Source organism: Eubalaena glacialis, chromosome 14 (assembly GCF_028564815.1).
Source record: "Eubalaena glacialis isolate mEubGla1 chromosome 14, mEubGla1.1.hap2.+ XY, whole genome shotgun sequence".
Taxonomy (NCBI): domain Eukaryota; kingdom Metazoa; phylum Chordata; class Mammalia; order Artiodactyla; family Balaenidae; genus Eubalaena; species Eubalaena glacialis.
This window is the reverse complement of record NC_083729.1, coordinates 85,414,264-85,436,712: the sequence shown is the minus strand read 5'-3', so window position 1 is coordinate 85,436,712 and position 22,449 is coordinate 85,414,264. Positions and strand designations below refer to the sequence as shown.

The 22,449-nt window shown below is 34.4% G+C and overlaps 1 protein-coding gene across 1 annotated transcript in view; it reads left to right on the top strand.

Annotated features, from left to right (window-relative positions):
- Positions 1 to 22,449, top strand: part of TMEM131 (transmembrane protein 131) — a 190,675-nt gene that overhangs the window by 29,738 nt on the left and 138,488 nt on the right. The window lies entirely within an intron of this gene.

Sequence of the window (22,449 nt, the reverse complement as noted above, 5' to 3'; positions counted from 1 at the left end):
TAGGTTTTTTTAATTAGCATTTTGTAATTTTTAGCATACAGATCATATACATATTTTCTTAAGTATATACCTATGTATTGTGTTCTTTTGGATTGATTGTAAATGGTGTTTTTAATTTTAGTTTCCACGTGATCATTGTTAGTATGTAAGTAAGTAGAAATGCTTTTTGTTTGCTTGTTTTGGGGGTTCCAGTAAAATTTTAAAATAGGCAGTCAGGCCTTGGGTTATAGATAAAGATAACCTTCAAAATGAATAAATTGATTGAGGGAAATTAATCTGTATGCCAAAATCAAGTTCAACACGCTTTAAAGGAAGACAACAATATGCAGACATTTGACAATGTGATATTCACAGTGTCCTGTATCCAATTAAAAAAAAAAACTAGATAGAAGCAGGAAATTTTGACACGTAATCAGGTAAAGAGCAATCAATAGAAAAAAAAAAACCCCAGAAATAATAGTTGATAAAATTAATAAAGGTTTCAAAAATGCTATTATAAATTCAACTGTTTAAAGGTAAATATAAACTTAGAGGGAGAAACAGAAAATAAAAGACAAATGAACATTGTGAAGCTGAAAGCACAGTCTTTGAAATAAAAATTGATAGGCTAAATAACAGATGAGATACTGAGAAAGAAGAACAGTGTATGTAAGGACATAGCAATAAAACTATCAATACAGAAGCAAACAGTAAAAGCAGGGGAAACTCTGAGTTTTGGATGCCTGTGGAACAATGTTACGCAGTCTAGCATATGTAAAAGTGGAACCCTAGAAAAAAGAAAAGGTGGTTAGAATGAGAAGAAATATTTTAAAAATTAATGGTCAGAATATTTCCTAATTTGATCAAAATTATAAATCCACAGATTAAAGTAGTTTAATGACCCTAAGCAAGATAAACACAAGGAAAATTGCATCGCAACAAATCATATTGAAATTGGTGAAAACAAATGATAAATAGAAATCCTAAAAGCAGTCAGAGAAAATAAGCACATTTTATTTAGGCTAACAAAGAAAAGAACTGTCACTCATTTGTCATGAAAACCAATGCAAATTAGAAGATAATGGAATGAAGTTTCTCAAGTCCTGGGGAAATACACATATTATCAGCCTACAGTTCTGTGTTCGGTGAAAATATCCTTCAAAAATTAAGATGAAATTAAAGACATTTTCAAACAAGCTAAAGCTCAGATAATTTGTGAATAGCCAACTCGTATACAACAAATGTTATAAGACATTTTTCAGGCTGGAGGAAAACGAAGCCAGATAAAAACAGAAATGCAAGAAACAATGAAGAAGAACAGCAAAAGTTTGTGGGTAAAAATAAATGAATATTATACAAAACTAATGATAATAATGTAGATTTAAAACATTTGAATAATTAAAAGGAATTGCCAGAATTATGCTAATGGTGGCATGGGATTAAATGGCTTTAAGAGTTCCTAACTTTGAGTATTATTGAGAAAGTGGTAAATGTAATAATGTGTATTAGATTGTAGTAAGTAAAGGATGGCTATTCTATAAAGTAATCACTAAAATAATAGTAAAAATAGGGCATTAAATCAATATCCACATGGAAAAAAAATGAATCTTGACCCCCAACCTAACACCATGCATAAAAACCAATTCCAGGTGGATTACCTATTTAAATGTTAAAAGGAACAAGAAAAGCTTTCAGATGAAAACATAGGAAACTGTCTTAATAACTTTGGAGTAAGCAGAGATTTCATATACAGGACATAAAACAAGCTCTTCATAAGGGAATGATGTGAAAAGTTTTGTTAAACAAAAAAAGAACACAGACTCAGTACATTTTATTTGATACTGCAGTAACCTTGATGCCAAAGCCAGCAAGTTTAGCTCAAAAGGAAAATTATAGTCCAATCTTAGTCAATAGTAGGGATGCAAAATATTAATAGAATATCAAATCAAATCCAGCAATTTATTTTTAAAAAGTATCTTATATTAGAGTTAATTTATATCAAAAGTACAAGGCTAAATTCAGTATTAAAGTACATATTAATATGTCACCACATTAACAAATTAAGAGAAAATTGCCCTCTCAGTAGATGCAAACAAACAAAAATCTAGACAAAATTCAGCATCCATCCATGATTTAAAAAGTAAACCAGAAATAGACAAGAACTTCCTTCCCCTAATAAAGGACTTTGTCAAAAACTCTACAGTAAACAGTTTACTTACTGGTAATATATTTAAAAGCATTTTTCTTAAAGTGAAAATAATAAGGGTATTTACTTTAAGTGGAAAAAAATGGAAATGATAGCTGTTGGGAAAACTAAAAGTCATTATTCATTGACTATGTTTGTCTCCAGAGAAGACCTAAATAATATGTAAATTATCATTATTAATTTGGTAGTTTAGCAGGATTACTACAAAATTAAATTTCGTTTTTATGCGGAAATGTAAGTTTTTAAATGGTAGAATTTACCTCAGCAAGTTAAATTAAAAACTGGTACTTAAATCTGGGGAAAAAATGTGCAGTGCCTTTGACAGAAGCAAAGTCGTAATGATGCCCGTTTTCCCCCATATAAGTAAAAAATGCAATAAATGTCATCAATAATACTGACAGACTTTTTTGCTGGAAATTTACAAGGGGATTCTAAATTATATCTGAGCATGCTAAAGATGAAGAGTCAAGAATTTGGGGGAGTAGAAGAAGGAAGAAGCAGTGGAGGAGGAGGAGTGGGGAACGCTCTTTCAGATATCAAGATCTATTACAAAGTTAACATAATTAAGACAGTATACTGTGGATGCAGGGATACAAACAGGCCAGAGGAACAGAATGGAGATTTCAGATAAGAAATCTCCATTCAGGCGCATCCTGGATGGTTTGCCTGTAGACCAGAATGGAGATTTTCAGAAACAGACACGTGGATATATGAGAAAGTGATGTAGACGGAGGTAGCACTGCAGGTTGTGGGGGAAGGAACAGGCTCTCTCAGTCACTGTGCTGGGATGCCTGGGCATCAGTGTAGGAAAAAAATGGAAGTAAGTTCTGTCTCAAAGCATACACAAAAATTAATTTTAGGTAGATTAAGGAGTCAAAAATTAAAGGTTAAATTTTATTAATTTTATAAATATAGAGAATATAAAATAAAAGAATGAAAGGATTGGACTATACTAAGGTTAAGCATTTCTCTTCATGAAAAGAAAACAGAAAAGAATGAAAACAAAAGCCACAAGCTGAGAGAAAGTATCTGCAGTAGGTATAGCTAACTTCAATGAATCAGAAGGCCAAAAATAAATAAAATATGAACAGAAGATTTGTGACAAAGCATTTCACAGGAAAGGAAACATGAACAGCCAATAAACATATATTATTCACAGATTTCTTCGTAATCAGAAAAATTCAAAGATACATCATTGATACCCACCAAATTAAGAACAATTATTAAAATTTTATCATTAAAATTTGTGATTTCTTTTCTCATTCCAAGTAAATATACACTTCCATTCCTAATTTGGGACTGTTCTTTAAAATAAGGTCCCTATATTGTAAAAACTTCAGACCTACAAAACCCGGATCCATTTTTTACCTCGGTGTATACCCAAGAGAAACTCATGCACACGCAGAACAAAAGACATGTATGAGAATGATCATGGCAGTACTGTATGTAACAGCACATAATCCAAAACAGTGCATATGTCTACGGGCAGAAGAGTGGGTAAAAACAGTGATAAATTCATATATTTGAATATAATGTATATTATAGTGAATAAACTTCAGCTGCATGGATAAATCTCAAAACATACCCTTAAAATAAAGACTGTGAGTTGGAGAAATAAATATTACGGCATGATGCTATTTATAAAAGCTTCAAAAACAGGAAAAACTTAAAATGATATTTTTTAGAGATACATATATATGTGTTAAAACTATAAAGAATAGCAAGGTAATGGTAAACACAAAATAGAGGATAGTGGTTACCTTGGTGGTGTGGGTAGGAAGGAGTATCAGATGGGGGCGAGCAAATGAGTGATGGCAAAAGTTAATTTTTAATATTTAATTTCTGAAGCTGGATGGTGGGTATACTCGTGGCTTTATTATCTTTAAACCATTCATATTGTTTCATAATGAGAATTTCTAAGAGTTCTAAAAACCTACAGCTAAAACTCAGTAACCTCATTAAGGGGAGTGGCTGGCAAAATAGCCCTGTTCTCATTTCATGCATTTCCCTTGGTGATGATGAGACAATTATATTAATAAATGTTATTTAAGCTATTCTTACATAAATCCTTCAAGCTAATTCCTTGAGCCTACTAGAGTAGGAGTAGATTGGAGTCCTTGAAATAGTCACAGTTATTTTGAATATATCTTAAATTTCTGTTAAGGTTGTCAAGTCTTGAGGGGTTGAGATGTGAAAAGTGAAGCTGTTTGATGTTGGAGAAGTTACTTAACATTTCTGTGTCCCAGTTTTCTCAAAAATGTTTATTATTTATGTCCCGTTGACTTCCAAACTTGTTCCTCTTTCCTTGCTTAAGATAGAAAACATAGGGACACATAAAGGACAACCATGGTCCAGGAGATGTCGTTATCATTGCATCCACAGTAGGCTGCAACTACCTGGAGTGGAAACATGCTCACAGACCAAGAGATCAGTCACTCAGGCCACTGTCACCTCTGACAGAAGTCTTAAATACCCAAAAGGGAAGCACACCCAGGTTCATGACACCCTTTAGGCTGGGGCTAGAGATAGAGAACCTCGTGTCCTTCTTATCTTTCCTTTTGGTTCAGTACCTAATAAATGAACTTCTTTCCTTCAAGAGCCTACCAATTTCTGACGCTTAATTTAGTATTAGGTGAATTAGGGACAAGTGGACCAGGATGCATATGTATTTTTGAAGCAAACCCATATAATCCATTCTGCAAAAAGCCTTCCCACGAGTGTCATAGAATGAATCAGACCTATCTGTGTCTTTCCTGCCCTCTATCAGAATATTAAGGACCATTCCAGAATCAAATTTTGAAGTAGAGGTCTTGAATGTCTTCCATGCTTCTCTCCCATAAAATGTTATTAAAACACTTTAGCTTGTTGAAAACACAGAATATTTCCCCTCCCCCACCTCACCCCACCCCACCTTAACTATCTCTGTGGCTTTTGGTAAGTGAATTAATCTCTCTGGATACACTTTTTTCACGTAACTTGAAGCAGTTGAATTATAATTCTCTGTACGTTCAGTTAAATAGAAATCCTCCCTCTGATCTTAAAGGGAATTAATATGAAATTTAATGTTTCTCTTGCTTTATTAGCAAATTTGTTTTACCATGGTATATTCCTTGTGTGATAGAGTACTGTCTTTGAAAAAATATATAATTTGTTTTCTAAGACCTATGGCTAACATTAGCTCAAACTACTTTTTATTTTACCCTTGAGATAGATTCACCTAAATAATATTTTCTTTGCCAACTTCAACAGCCTGACTCAGTATTACTTTTTGAGTCACTGTTCTCCTTTTCATTTCCAGTATTTTCTTAGCCATAAGTTTAAGAAAAGGCTTTTGTAAAGCCACATTGAATACTGCTAGCTCTTTATTTCCTTTTCTTTGGAAATTGTAAGTATTGTAGTTAAATTATGGGGCTCTTACTCTTTGCCCCAGATACTTGACTCCATCCGTATTCATTTTCTCTTTTCCTTCTCTCAACTCTAGATTGTTTTTAACACTGTGGGTGTCCAGTTTAAAAATCCAGCTTTCCACCAACATGGAGGATTTTCTTGGTATCTCTTTCACGAATTCTTTCTGTGGTCTACGGAAAACCTTGGCCAAGTGTGAACTTAATAAACTGCTAGTTTCTAAAATCTCTAATTCCCACTGTTGCCATAAAATACACTTTTCTCCTCAGTGCCCCAATCCAACTGAGTTTCTGCTCTGATCCTGTAGCCTAAAATAGATGGCAAAAAGAACATAAAAGCAGTAAATAGATGAATCCATTGAAAAAGGAAGAAAGAAAATGATGGCAATGACATCTCAGAGCAAAAATGTGAAGAAAAATTTAACAGAAGTGGGGCTTTTTTAAAGCAAAGAATAAGGAAGCAAAACACTAAACAAAATAGATGAAAGCAGTTCTGCATACAGCAAATACTTTTTTAAAAATACCATACAACCAGGGGATGAGCTAAATCTCAGTAGCATAAGACATAAAGATTCTAGATAAAAAGGTATCTGAGAAATGGGATAGAGAGAGGGAAAGGACAGTTGACCTGATCATTCAGGGCAAAGAGATGATATCCACTCTCTGCAACAGAAGCGTATGATATGTCAACCCAGTAGGACCAGGCAGTGGTCTTCAGCCCCACTCCCAGAGTTTGGGGAGAACATAAGACTAGGAGAGAGAATAAAGATCTTAGTCCTGCAAAAACTAGAGTATATCTGCACCTGGTGTGTAAGTAGTCATCGTAATATTGGCAAATAGAAATGCCGTTAATTCTAAAGTTAATCACAACATGCATGTAAAACCCTAGTCTTATGTTAGCCAGCAGTCTCCCTCAGGGAACTTTGGGATACAGACATCTAACACCATATTGTCTGGGATTCTGACCACTGAGAGAGAGTGATTGCTGGATAGGATGTGCGATAGACAGGAAGAGAAATTGGCTAAAATATTGATAGTATCAGAGTGTGCAACAGAGATAGCTAATCCGGATTCCTCTTCTACTTACTACTTTCTTCTAAAATAGGTGTATTTGTTTCTACATGCAGCTATTGGATACAACTATTAAAAACATGCAGTTTTAAGTCACTGGAATCTAGAGAGTGTGCTAGGAGTATTTTTGGAATAAACATCTCTAATAGGTGGGTATTAAAATAATCGTCTTACGACAAATATTTATTGGAAAACAATATTTGCGAGCTAATCGATTCTTCTTTTTCTTCTCCTCTCCTCCTCCTTCCTTTTTTTCGTCATCAAATACTTAAAATTGATTTTAAATTAACACCTATTATCTCCTTTCTCCAACTATGAAACTATTCTAAAATAAGATTTAAGGAAGATTTTAGAAAATGGAAGTTATGTATTTATATAAACTTACAATTTTGGAGAATACACAAGTATTTGTCATTAAAAGGACTAGTTTATATTAAGGTTATCGTCTTTTCCTCTATACTTAGAGTGAGGCTTAATTTTAAACATTACCTAAATAGGAGAGATTTAATTAAAACTTGAAAAAATGTGTTACTGTTAATGGAATTCTTGCTGCAGTTACCTTTGCAAACCAATGTTAATGAAACTCTAGTTCAAAGTGGGTTTGGGGAATTGAGATAGCTATTTATTGTCTTACCTGAGATGCCACGATAGACGTCTTAGTAAAATAAAGAGCCCAATTAGGAGTGTTCTGATTTGCAGATATTGATGAAGTTTACACAAACTGCTAGGATTTTTCATTTCAGAGCCCATTAAACAAGGTCAGTGAGTGAGAAAGGGAAGTACTTCTTTGCATTTTGAAAGCCTTTCACCTGTGGAGCCAGAGAATGAACTTGCTCCTATGGCGGAGCCGGGTTCTGCTCTTGCCCTCACCTGGCTCGTGGTCCCTTCCCCCCAGTTTGGTATCTCTAGGTATTGCCAAGCTATAAATTGCCCTAGAGAAGGGAAGAGCTTCTTCAAATGTAATTGATTTTTGTGTGTTGATCTTATATCCTGCTACCATGCTGAACTCACTTATTCTAGGAATTTGGTGGTTTTTCTTTTTCTTTTTTTTTGGTAGATTCCTTTGGGTTTTGTACATAAACCATCCTGTCATCTGCAAATAGGGACAATTTTATTCTTCCTTCCTGATCTGTATGTGTTTTACTGATTCTTCTTATTGCAGTAGCTATGATTTCTAGTACTGTGCTGAAAAAGATTTGTGAAAGCAATATCCTCACCTTTTCCCCAGTCTTAGGGGGAAACCATTCATTCTTTCACCATTAAGTATTGAAGTTAGTCATCGATTTTTGCGGATGCTCTTTATCAAGTGGAGGAAGTCCCATTCTGTTCCTAGTTTGCTGAGAATTTGTATCATGAATGGGTGTTGGATTTTGTCACATGCTTTTCCTGCATCAATTGTTTTGAGCATGTGATTTTCTTATTTATCTCTTGGTATGGTGGATTCCATTGATTGATTTTCAAATGTCTTGCATATGTGAAATAAATCCCATTCAGTCATGGTATATAGTTATTTTTACGTATTGCTAGACTCAGATTGCTAGTATTTGAGAGTTTTTCTGTCTAAATTAATGAGGGATACTGGCCTGTGGTTAAAAAAAAAAAAAATTGCCCATATTTTTGTCTGGCTTTGATATCAGGGTAATACTAGCCTTATAAAATGAGTTGGGAAGTATTCCCGCTTCTGTTTTTTGGGATGAACTATGTAAAACTGATGCTCACTCTTCTTTCAGTGTTTGATAAAATTCTCCAGTAAAGCCATCTGTGCCTGAGGATTTCTTTTTCTGGGGAATCTGTTGCCAAATTCAGTGTCTTTAGTGGCTGTAGGTGTATGCGGGCCTTCTAGTTCATCTTGGTTGAGTTTTGGTAGCATGTGGGTTTTGAGAAGTTGGTCCATTTTTTTCTAAGTTGTTGAATTTATGAGCATAAAGTTCATAGTATCCTCTTACTAATCTTTTAGTGGCTGCAGTAATTACAGTGCCATCCCCTGCTTCTTCATTCCTGGTGTTGACGACTTGTGTCTTCTCTTTGTTTCAGTCTTGCCTAGAGGCTTGTCAGTTTTGTTGATTTTTGCTTGACTTTTGTTTAATTCATTTTTCTGTTATTTACCTGTTTTCAATTTCATTGATTTCTGCTCTTATTTTTATTATTTCCTTCCTTTTATTTGTCTTGGGTTTTTTTGTTCTGCTTTTTCTAGTTTCTTGAGGTGGGAACACAGATTATTAATTTGAGACCTTTTCCTCTTTTCTAATGTGAGCATTTTAGTGCCATAAAAATTTCCTCTTAGAACTGTTTTTGACGTATTACATTTTTATTTTTATTCATTTCTATGTGTTTTTAAAATTCCATTCTTTCTTGGCCCATGATTTGTTTAGAAGTGTATTGTTTAATAAAGAAGTGTTTGGATGTTTTTATTTTGTGTTTCTGTTACTGATTTCTAATCTGATTCCATTGTGATTAGAGAATGTAGTCTGATTTCCGTGTTTTTAAAGTTGTTGTTGAGGTTTCTTTTATGACCCAGGATGTAGTCTATCTTGAGGAATTGTCCAAGGTAGCTTAAAAGGAATATGTATTGTGTTGATGTAGGTGGAGTGTTCTATAAATGTCAGTTAGATCCTATTGGTTGATGGTGTTCAGGTTTTCAAATATTGGGTTGACCGAAAAGTTCGTTCGTGTTTTTCTATAACATGTTATGGAAAAACCCAAATGAACTTCTTGGGTAACCCAATATTTTGCTTAGATGTGTATTCTTTTATATCTTATGTCTCTTTTAGTTTTACCAGTTGCTGACAGTGGGGTGTTGAAGTCCCCAAATATGGGATTTGTTTACTTTTCCTTTTAGCGTTACCAGTTTTTGTTTCATTATTTTGCAACTATGTTGTTTGGTACATACACATTTGGGAACAGTATTTCTTCTTGGTAAGTTGATTCTTTTATCTAATGATAAAATGATACTCTGTCCCTGCTCTGAAGTCTACTATATCTAGTACATAGCTCTACCTTAAAAAAAAAAGTTAGCATGATAAATCTTTTTCTAACCCTTTAATAATACAAAATCTATTTATGTTGTGTTTGAAGTATATGGTTGGATAATCATTTTAATCATTCTGGCAGTTTCTGCCTTTTAAGTGATGTGGTTAAACCATTTACATTGAAAGTGATTATTGTTATGTTAGAGCTTAATTCTTCCATTATATTATTTGTTTTCTGTTTGTTTCTTCTTTTTCTTGTTTCTGTATCTCATTTTTCTTACCTTTCTGTGAGTTACTTCAACATTTTTTAGGATCCATATTGTTTAGTTTATATTGCTTTGTGTATTTCTTAAGTGGTTGCTTTATACATTACAGTATATATGTAACTTAACATAGCCTCCTGATATCAGTGTTTTACAGCTTTGACTACAGTGTTAAAACCTTGATTTCACTGAGATTCCATGGCCCTTACCACTTTTAAAAATATAATTTCCTGAAGTATTTCTTCTCCATACATTGTGCTCAACTGATGTCATTATAATTTTGTTTCAACCATCAAGTATGATTTAAGAAACTCATGAGGAAGAAGAATAGTCTATTATGTTTACCCCTATTTTTTATCATTTTCTTTATTCTTGTTTCCTTTATGAAATTCCAAGTCCTCTTTATCACTTTCTTTTTTGGGGAGGGGGGCTTCCCTGTGTTTTTACTTCTGTACCAGCATCTTTTAAAGAGTAAAAGTTTTCAAAAATTTTAATCAAACTCAATTTACCTTTTTTTTTTTTTAATAGTTCATTTTTTCTTTTTTTCTTTTTTGTATCCTATGTAAGAAATCTTTGCCAAACCCAGGGTCACTAATCTTCTCCTATGTTGATGTCTAGGAGTTTTAGCTCTTACATTAAGTTATGTCAGTAATTTCGAGTTGATTTTTGTAAGTGCTGAGGCATCTAGGTTCTTTTTTGTTTTTTTCTCTCCTTTCCCATATGACTGACCAGTTGTACCAGCATTACATATTGAAAAGATCATTTTTCCCCTGATTGAATTGCCTTGGTACCTTCGTCATAATCTATTGGCCATATATGTGGGAGTCTATATCTGGAGTATCTATTCTATTCCATTATATATTGTTTTTGTGTCAATATTATGCTGACTTGATTACTGTGGCTTTATTTTAAGTCTTAAAATCAGGCAGTGTTAGGTTTTCCAATGTTTATGTTTTTTAAAATTATTTTTACTATTTTGGGTCCTTTGCTTTTCATATATGTTTTAGAATCATCTTGTAAATTCCTACAAAAAAGCCTACTGAGATTTTGATTAGAATTGCATTGAATGCCTAGATCAGTTTGAGGAGAATTGCTCTCTTAACAATATTGAGTCTTTTGATTCACAAACACGGTATATCTTCCTATTTATTTAGGTGTTCTTTAATTTCTCCCAGCCGTGTTTTGTCAGATACATCCCTTAGGATACCGTATGTTTTGATGCTATTGTAAATGGTTTTTAATTTTTGTTTCCATTTGTTCCTTGCCAACATTAGAAATACATTTGATTTTTTATATTGCCCTTGCATGCTGCCACTTTGCTAATCTTGCTTATTCTGCTAGAAGTTTTGTAGATTCCTTAGGATTTTCTACATTGAAGTTGATGATATCTGTGTGTAAAGACAATTTTATTTTCTCTTTTCCAATCTGTATGCTTTTACCTCTTTTTCTTGCCTTCTTGCATCGGCTAAGACTTCAGATATGATGTTGAATAGTTGTAAGAGGGAATATCCCTTACTTTGTTCCGATCTTAGAGGGAAAGTATTTTGTCCTTCACCATTTAGTATGATGTTAAGCTGTGTCTTTTGTAAATGGCTTTTGAAAGCTTAAGGAAGTTCTTTTTGTTCTTACTTTGCCAAGATCTTTTTGTCATGGAGGGATGATGAGTTTTGTCAAATGCTTTCCCTGCATCTTTTGAGATTATTATTATTATTTGTTGTTGTTTTTAATGTTTGGTGGGGATTTTTTTGTTTGTGTTTTTAGTTTTATAGGTTGGGTTCCTTTTTTTTTGAATGTTAAACAAATATTGCATTTTTTGGATAAACCCTATATGATGATGATGTGTTTATCCTTTTTATACATTAATGGGTTATATTAGCTGAAATTTTAATGAGAATTTCTGCATCTATAATAATGAAGAATGTTGGTCTGTAGTTTTTCTTTTCTTTTAATGTCTTTGTTTTTGGTATCAGAGTAATGCTGGCTTCATAAAATGAGTTGGGAAGTTTTTCCTCTTCTATGTTCTGAGAGAGTTTGTGTTGAATTGGTATTTTTTTCTTCCTTAAATATTTGGGAAAATTCATCAATCTCTGGGGGGTGGGCCTACAGTTTTCTTTGTAAGACTTTTAACTATGAAATCACTTCTTTAATATATATAGGGCTATTCAAGTTAACTTTTTTTTTAAACTGATATTTGGCATTTTGAGTCTTTGAAGGAATTTATCCATATCATAATCTGAATTGTTGACTATACTGACAGAATTTTTAATGATATTCCTTTACCGGACTTATGTCTATAGGAAGTATAGTCATGTCCAGTCTCTCATTTCTTATGTTTCTAATATGTGACTTCACTTTACTGACAGGTCTGGCTAGAGATTTATCAACTTTATTCATCTTCTCAAACAAAAAGCTTTTGACTTCTTTGATTTTTCCCTATTTTCTGCTATGTTGTCAATTTGCATTTCTTTTATTTTAGGTTTAATTTGCTGTTCATTTTCTAATTGCTTATATTGGTCACTTCTTTGAGCATGTGGGATAAAAACTACATTAATAAGATATGGATGATTCTCACCTAATATTTAGAATATGATGTTATGTATTGTATACATATATGCAGTGCAGATATTACATATGTACACCATACATCTCATAATATATGACTGCATATTGGACATACAAGGTAAAATCCCTGCACAATAATTGAATTGGCATATCATTTTAACTGACAGTTTTAAGATGGCTATAATACCACTGTAGTCATAGACACTTCTGCAGTTTATCATTTTTGTCACAGTTAATCTGTGACAGCTGTTGGGATACTAAACACCTCTACAACCAGTATTTCCAACTTGGCATAATTAGGTAAGGAGATTTACTATAGCTCAGTATGTGGTCTTTTTAAAGATTGAGTGTGTTTAAACATTCAAATTTTTGTAAGTCTTGTGTAAATGATTTTATTTTTTGTAAACTTTTTATTTGGAATATTTTCAAACTTTCAGGAAATTTCTAAGAATCAAAACAAAATAAAAAACACAGGGCTTCCCTGGTGGCGCAGTGGTTGAGAATCTGCCTGCCAATGCAGGGGACACGGGTTCGAGCCCTGGTCTGGGAAGATCCCACATGCCACGGAGCAACTAGGCCCGTGAGCCGCAACTGCTGAGCCTGCGCGTCTGGAGCCTGTGCTCCGCAACAAGAGAGGCCACGATAGTGAGAGGCCCGCGCACCGCAATGAAGAGTGTGGCCCCCGCTTGCCGCAACTAGAGGAAGCCCTCGCACAGAAACGAAGACCCAACACAGCCAAAAATAAATAAATAATTAATTAATTTTAAAAAACACACACAAAAAAACAAAACAAAACAAAAAAAAAACACACACATACCTTCACCCAGCTTCACCTGTTGTTGACAGTTTACCCCATTTGCTTTAGCAATTGCTCTGTATTCTCTCCTCCCACACACATGTGCACACTAAAGAATGAATTTCTATACATGAAAGAACTGTGAAGCTTAAAGCTCTTCTGGAGTAGATATCACATTTTGTCCCATGGCTCCACAGTATTTAACATGCCATACAGGCAACCTTTTAAGAAAAAATTTAGGGAATAGAACACAAAATCATGCAATATCTTTTTGTTGTTGTTGAATTTTAAAATACTGAGATATAATTCCTATATCACAAATTCACCCTTTTAAAGTGTGCAGTTGAGTGGTTCTTTTAGTATGTTCACATTTTAGTATGTTCACAATCTAATTTCAAAATATTTTCAACACCCCCAAAAGAAACCTCATACACATTAGAGTCACATCCCATTTCCTCCCAGCCCCTAGCCGCTGTTAGTCTACTTTTATTTCTGTGGATTTTCCAATCTGGACATTTCATATAAATAGAATCTTAAAATATGGGTCTTTAGTATCTGGCTTAGTTAACTTAGCATTATGTTTTCAAGGTTCATCCGTGTTGTAGCATGTATCAGTAATTCATTCTTTTTTTGTGGCTGAGAAATATTCCATCATATGGATTCATCACATTTTGTTTATCATTCATCAGTCAGTGGACACTTGGGTTGTTTCTACTTTTTGGCTGTTATGAATAGAGCTGCTATGACATTTATGTAGAAGTTTTTGTACTCAGGTTTTCAGTTCTCTTGTTTATATATATGAGTAGAATTGCTATGTCTATGGTAACTCTATATTTACCTTTTTGAATAACTGCCAAACTGTTTTCCAAAGTGGCTACTCCATTTTTTACTCCCACCAGCAACTTATGGCTTTCCAGTTTCTCCACATCCTCACCAATACTCATTATTATCTGTCATTTTGATTATTGCCATCCTAGTATGTGTGAAGTGGTATCTTGTTTTGGTTTCAATTTGTATTTCCCTGAGGACTGATTTTGAGCATCATTTCATGTTTTTATTGGTTATTTGTATTCTCTTCTTTTTAGAGAAATGTTTATTCAGATCCCTTGTCCATTTTTTAAATTGGAATATTTGTCTTTTGGGGGGATGAGTTCTATATATTCTATGTACCTAACCCTTAACAGATAAATAATTTGCAAAAATCTTCTATTCTCTGGGTCATCTTTTCGCTTTCTTGATAGTGCCCTTTGAAGCACAGGAATTTTAATTCTGATGAAGTCCAATTTATGTGTTTTTCTTTCCTTGCTTAGCTCTCCTAGCTTAGAAACATTGCCTAATCCAAGGTTATAAAGATTTACCCATGTTATCTTCTAAGAGTTTTATAGCTTTAGCTTTTACACCAAGGTCTTTGCTCCATTTTTGAGTTAATTTTTACATACAGTGTGAGTTAGGGTCCAGCTTCATTCTTTTGCATGCAGATATCCAGTTGCCCAACACTACTTGTTGAAAAGACTATCCTTTCTTCTTTCTTCCATAAAAGAATTGATCATAAATGTGAGGGTTTCTTTCTGGATTCTCAATTCTGTCCTGTTGATCTACACATATATCTTTATTCCTAGTACCACGCTGTCTTGATTAGTGTAGCTTTGTAATAAATTTTGAAATCAGGAAGTGTGAGTCCCCTACTGTGTTCTTCTTTGTCAAGATTGTTTTGGCTATTATTGGTTTCTCGCATTTTCTTAAGTGTTTTAAGATCAATTTGGAAATAATCAAGGTGGGATTTTGATAATGATTGCATTGAATCTAAGATCAATTTGGGGAGTATTACAATCTTTACATTCTTAAGTATTCCAACCTATGTCTTTCCATTTCTTTAGATCTTCTTTCATTTGTTTCATTGAAGCTTTGTAGTGTAAAAAGTATATTAGTCTTACACTTGGTCATGGTGTATAAGCCTCTTTATACGTTGTTGGATGTGTATTTTTTATTTTGTTGAGGATTTGATATCCATATGCATAAGGGATATTGAGCTATAGGTTCCTTTCTTGTGATAACTTTATCTGATTCTGGTATCATAGAATAAGCCTCATAGAATAAGTTGGGAAGTGTTTTCTCCTCTGTTTTATTTTGGAAAAGTTTGTGAAGCATTGGTGTTAATTCTTCTTTAAACATTTGGTAGAATTCACCAGTGAAACCACCTGTCCCTAGGCTTTTCTTTGTAGGAAGATTTTTGATTACTATTTCAGTCTCTTGTTATAGGTCCATTCAGATTTATTCTTGAGTTAATTTCAGTTATTTGTATTTTTCTAGGTATTTATCCATTCATCTAATTTGTTGGTGTACAATTGTTCCTAGTTATTCTCTTATAATTCCTTTATTTCTATAAGCTTGGTAGGTCCTTTTTATTTCTAAGTCAGTAGTAATGTTCCCTGTTTCATTTATGGGTTTTTTCTTGGTCAGCCTAACTAAAGATTTGTCATTTTTGTTAATCTTTTCAAAGAACCAAGTTTTTGTTTCACTGATTTCTCTGTTTTTTTGTTATTGTTCTCAATTTTATTGGTGTCCACTCTAACATATTATTTCTGTTTTTCTACTTGCTTTGCGTTTAGTTTCCTCTTCTTTTCTCCTATTTTGTGAGAGTTTTTATCATGACTGGGTGTTGGCTTTTGTTAAATACTTTTTCTGATTCAGTTTATATGACCAAATAATTTCTCTTCTTCAGCCGGTTGATAGTGGTGAATTATATTGATTGATATTTAAATTTTGAACCCGTCTTGCACAACTTGAATAAATCCCACTTGGTCATGGTGTGTAATTTTTTATACATTGCTGGATTCAATATATTAAAATTTTTTTGCACATTTTTTGGGGGTCCAAGTTAATGAGATATATTCTGTAGTTTTTTAAATAGTCTGTGTGATTTTTTTTTTTGGAAAAAAAATTTAGTAGCATATATATGTAACATAAAATTTACCATTATAACTGTTTTAAAGTGTACAATTGAGTAGCATTAATTACATTCACAGTGATGTGCCACCATCATCATCTATTTCCAAAACTTTTTCATCACCCCAGAGTCTCAGTAATCATTAAGCAGTAAGTCCCACTCCCCCTTGCTCTAGTGCCTTGTAACCTCTAACCTACTTTCTGACTCACTGAATTTGCCTATTCTAGACATTTCATGTAAGTGGAATCACAATATTAGTCCTTTTTTGTCTGACTTATTTCACTCAACATAATGTTTTCAAGGTCCATGCGTGTTGTAGCATGTGTCAGAACTTCATTCCTTTTTATGGCTGAATAATATTCTGCTGTATTTATACACCACATTTTATTGCTCCATTCATCTGTTGATAGACAGTTTATCATACAGATCCTGTTGTGGGCTATGGTTCCAATAACCAGCTTAATTTTCAGAGCCCTGGTGGTGGTATTTTGGTCTGCTTGTTTTGTTTGTTTGTTTGTTTGTTTTGGCCACATTGTGTGACATGTGGGATCTTAGTTCCCTGACCAGGGATTGAACCCACACCCCCTGCAGTGTAAGTGCAGAGACTTAACCACTGGACCTTCAGGGAAGTCCTTGGTCTGCTTGTTTTGTGTGGTGCCTCTGGTGCTCCCACTGACCTTTGCTTGTGCTAGGGATGAGGGAGCACAGTAGGGTGAGCTTCAGTGTATTAGTGATTTTCTGTTGCTTGTTTAGAGTAATTGGTGGTTCTCAGCCATTCATTTTGTAACAAGTTTGCTGATCTTTTTATATAAATTAAGCACTGTAGGATAAAATAAAAATTATGGTATTTTATCATAAGCTATAACATTAATTTTGAAAAACATTTGTGACTCACCATTTTAGATGTGTGGTGTATGTCCAACACATCTGAGTTGCGTAAAACTACATTTTGAGTTTTAGTAAACAGCATGGACACAGCCTTTCTTTAGGAAGTTGGTAATACTGAGTGGTCTTGATAAAATTGGAATTTGACTTATGAATTCCTTTGCACTTTTAATGTGGGAGGAAGATAACAAAGTAGGTGTATATTACTTCTTTCAGATAAGAAAATTAATGAGGAAAGAAACAAGGTTCCAGTCATAAAGTATCTTTATGGATAGAAGGGACCCATACAAACCTAGTCCAGAATGTTTAAAAATATTTGTTACTGAGCCTTTTGTTGAAATAAAATCCTGAACAAGTGTAACTATAAAAGAGGCATTAATATCATTAACAATAATTAATTCTGAGATAGTAATGCCATTATTTTAACCGATATTTCTTTTCTTCCATTTTCCAGACTTTGTGCTAGATGACAAGCAAACCAGAAACTATTTACAGGTTGTGATAAGAGTTAAAATAGGGCATGGATAGAGGGGACAGGGAGTGGCTTGGAGCAGTCACTGGGGGGCCCCTCTGAGGGTACTGTTGAGGCTGAGACTTGAAGGGGGAGACACCAACCATGAGAAGAGCGTTCCAGGCAGGGTGGCTCTTTGACGCAGGATTTGGGAGTCCTTTCAAGTCCTGCCTGTGTGCCCCTTTTTTCTCCTCTTGGTTTTTAAAAAAATCATGGATTTCACTAGTCCAGCCTCCTCCCCTCATGTGAGGAGACTGTGAAGGCCAGAAAGTAAAGACTTGATGGTGACAGCCTAGGATCCTGATGCCCGGTGCACACCCCCGCGCCCCCATACACATGCCCAAATGACATGTATTCCTACTAGCTATTTACAACATTCATTGTTTTCATGAATTATTATAAAAGATGTCTGAAAACAAGCATTGTATCTAGTCATCATTTGCAGTGTTCAGAAAAAAGAATCTCTACCTAAAAGAAAAAAATAAAATAAAACCCTAATTATAGTAGAGAAAGATTTGCCCTTAAAATGAAGATATTTTTGTCTTATAAATGTCATTCTTTACTAAATGAGACAGGGAAGTAAACTCAATTTCTGATCTTCTGTTTTGAAAGTAAGTGATAAATAACTGACACACTGAGATTTTTCCGCTGAAAATAAATGTCTTTGTTACTGTCCGACATCATAGTGATGTGGGTGAATATGAAGAGCTTAAAGTAGGTCTTACCGAGCCCAGCTTCACAGAGTAAATGCCAATAGAATCATAAAAACCAAAACTAAAACCTCTTGTGTTTATATGTCCTCCTTTCCTCCCTTGTTATTGGAAATACATGGCTGATTTTTAAAATTAGGTTGCTTGAAGGTACTGTTGGTTGTGAGCATTGGTGTCACTTTACTTTGAAAGTAAATAGTGATGGGTTTAGAAGCATAGGTTCTGGGGTCCCATTGCTGAAATTTATGGCCCCTCTCTAGCCACTTTCTTGCTGAGTGACTTCGAGCCTAACCTCGCTGTGCCTGCTTATCTTCAAATGGAATCCATAAAGTCTGTGTCATAGGATTAGTTGGAAGTTTACAGTGACTGATAATTATTAGATGGTATTCTTATTTCTGATACATCAGATTGCTGCTTTAACTGGGGAACTGAGTTCAGTTTGGGATTCCTTTAGAGTGTAAAGTAAGGGACAGAAATTCTTGGGAGAGGAAGTAGCTGTCAGTTGTGGTTTCATATCTAGAGATATGGAGATGTGTGAACTTGACTTGCTTTGGTTACTTTTTGTAATGTATAGCTTAATAACTGTTAACACATTAAATGATTAAGTACATATTCTGTTTCTCTAGGCATATAATTTGGAGTTACTATGATTGATCATTTAAAGCAAAATACTCTAATTTGTTTTATGCCAGAGTTGAATCCTATTCATTTCTACATATGTTAAGGAAAGCTGTTGATGTATAACACAATATTTCCCTTTCAGGACTTTATAAAATAGCTGCCGCTCTTAATTTTTTTCAACTAAGGTAATTCATGTTTTTGTTTTTTTTAAAGCTCCTAATTAAAAATACAATACACCCAAATTATATTACTGCTTTTCTTTCTTTAGTAAAGTTCTCATCAGTTAGATAAAGGTCTGATCTAGCTTGATGATGGGAACTTATGTGTTGGTCATTATATCATAACTCTAATAGCAGGCACCAAATATAACACATTTCTATTACTTTTTTTTGGTCTGTTTTCTCTGCTAACTAGATGGAAAACGTCTAACTGGGAGCTAGACTTTTTGTCTGTACATTGTGAGCATCTGACTATTCAGTTAATTCTTGTTCATTGTGTTCTTACATCAGTAAATCTGTATTCAACAGGAGTATAACAAAAAGGTTTTCTGGATCATCTAAAATTTCACTTTATGTTAAAAGGGTGGGGGAGGGGATGAGAAATGGGATGGGTGAGCTGGGCAGAGCCTTTTACATTCACAGTCCTTTTTTCTTAATGGTTTATCACTTTATTTGGAGACATTTTTATGCACTCCACATGTACTCTATGTCAGTAATTCCGTTGGAGCCATTAGCTCTGATCTCACTTTTGAAATGCAGCTACAAGCTAAGACTAGAGGTAACCAGAAGGAGTTCGTTTGTATCAATGTGTGCAAATACCAGTACTTATACCTGAGCAGAAAGGTGGGATTTCATTCACGCACTCAGTGTTACTGAATGTTCCTATATACGAAGAACTGGTGGGGAATGAGCAGGGTAGAGCAAGTTGGAGCTGTGGTTGAAGAGAAACACAAGAAATGGAGGACAGGGCTTTCCCAAAATAAAATCAGGGTGTGATTAAGAGAATAAGAGGAAATCGATGCTCAGCAGGCAGGAAAGACACCATCCTAGTAGGTGAAGTGATCTGATTAGCTGGCATCTCATCTGCTGCGTGACTTTCAGCTTTGGTCATGCTGAAAAAGCCAGGTACATGGAATTAGACAGTAGGCTTCTTCATGGACTACCCAAAGGCCAACGAAGAGGAGCCAGTGAGGGTCATGTTAAGCCAAGTGAAGCACCATTGTTTCATGGGTTTTAAAAAATAAGCTTTTCACTTTAGAACAGTTTCAGGTTTATATAAAAATTCTAAATATAGTACAGAGTTCCCATATACCCCCCTCCCAGTTTGCCCGATTATTAACATCTCACATTAATATGGTACTTTTTTTTGCAATTAATGAACCAGTATTAGTACATTATTATTAAGTAAAGTTCATATTTTATTCAGGTTTCCTTAGTTTTTACCTGATTTCCTTTTTCTTTTTTAGAATCCCATCCAAAATAGCATATTACATTTAGTAGTCATGTCTCCTTAGGCTCCTCTTGTCTGTGACAGTTTCTCAAACTTTTCTGGTTCTTGATGACCTTGACAGTTTTCAGGAGTGTACTGGTCAGGTGTCTTGTAGAATGTCCCTCAGTTGGGATTTGTCTGATGTTTTTCTCATGATGAGCCTGGAGTTATGTGATTTGGAGAGGAAGACCACAGAGATAAAGTGCCATTTTTGTTATGACATATCAAGGGTACTGTCCACGTGACTTTTCCCTGTGGATATTGACCTTGATCATCTGACTGAGGTAACGTTTGTCAGGTTTCTCCATTGTAAAGTTACTCCTTTTTTCCTCTTTTCCATACTGTTTTCTTTAGGAGTCACTGTATGCATCCCATGCTTAAGGAATGGGGAGTTATGTTCCACCTTCTAAGTAGAAGAGTTTCTATATAAATTGTTTAGAATTCTTCTGCCTGAAAGTTTTGTCTCTTCTCTCCCATTGTTTATTTATTCATTCATTCATTTATTTATACCAGTATGGACTCATAGATATTTATTTTATACTTTGGGTTTTAATCCAGTACTGCTTTACTTATTTTATTGCTCAAGTTGTTCCAGCTTTGGCCATTTGGGAACACTTACTGTTAACTCTTACATCTGTTTGACATATTCCCAGCAATGTAAGGCTCTTTTTTTTTTTTTTAAGCACTTTCTGGCACAAGTTGCTCCCATTTCATCTTGTGTATTTCCTGCCCCAGTCCTAGATTCAGCCATTTCTCCAAGAAGCCCCAGTTCCTTTTATTGGAGAATGGTAGTAGAACCCAAGATCTAGGAGCTAGATGTGCTTTTTGCTACTGGGTTGTAATACATGTGTGTATACTAACCTGTGTATATGCACATCTGTAAATATTTCTATATGCAACCATCTGTATCTGTATTAAGCTCAACATGAGTTTGTACTGATGTTGCCAACTCTAATCCATTACCACATAGATTGTTCTAGCCTCCTCTTGCTTTTGTGTAAACTCTTATTCCGACAGTAAGAAATCTCTCACCGTCCACCATCCATATATTAATTGTTCAATTCCAGTGTACATGTATAGCAGCGTCAGGATGGTTAACCCAAACCCCTGTGGAAAATAACTTTATTAACTAGAGATAGTGCTTATGTACAGTTTCTGTTGCCTTTAGTCTTACAGATTCCACTCATTTCCAGATTACTTAGGTCAGCACCTTTCCCCACTCCACCCTACTTCAGGGAGATGGTTTCATACCTTTGCTATGTAGTTAAATTGTTTTTTCTTATTCTGTAGTCTATCCTGGGATTCCTGATCTCCTAAATGATTTTTTTTTAATTGCATACAGTAGGTTCACACTTTGTGCCGTGAAGTTCTGTTTTTGACAAATGCATAGTGTTAATTGCATCTACCATTACAGTATCATACAGAAGAGTTTCACTGCTTTGAAAAATTCCCTATGCTTTACTTACTCCACCCTTCCTTTCTCTCTCCAAACCCCTAGCAACCACTGATCTTTTTACCATCTCTATAGTATTGCCTTTTCCAGAATGGCATATACTTGAAATCATAGAGCATGTAGCTCTATGATTTCTTTTACTTTTTATCACTAATATTCCATTGTATGGTTAATCTACATTTGTCTCTTTATTCAGCTATTGAAGGACATCTTGATTGTGTCCAGTTTTTGATGATTATGAAAAAAAAGCTGCTGTAAGGAATTGCTTGCAGATTTTTGTGTGGACATAAATTTCCAAATCAGTTGGGTAAATATTTAGGAGCACAATTGCTGGATTGTATGGTAATCGTACGTTAGCTTTTTAAATACCCTGTCTTTGCATTGTACTCAGTTTCTTGGAATGGAATAATCTCCTTTTGCCATTCTCCTTGCCCACTCCCCCACCAAGTCAGTTTTGACCATTGATCCCAGGTCCTGTCATCACTACAAATGAGCAAATGATACAGAACTTCAGCTTACCATTTTGGGGGGAAATAAAATCCTCTAGTGATGTTTCCTATGTGCTTATGTTATTTTCAGTTAAT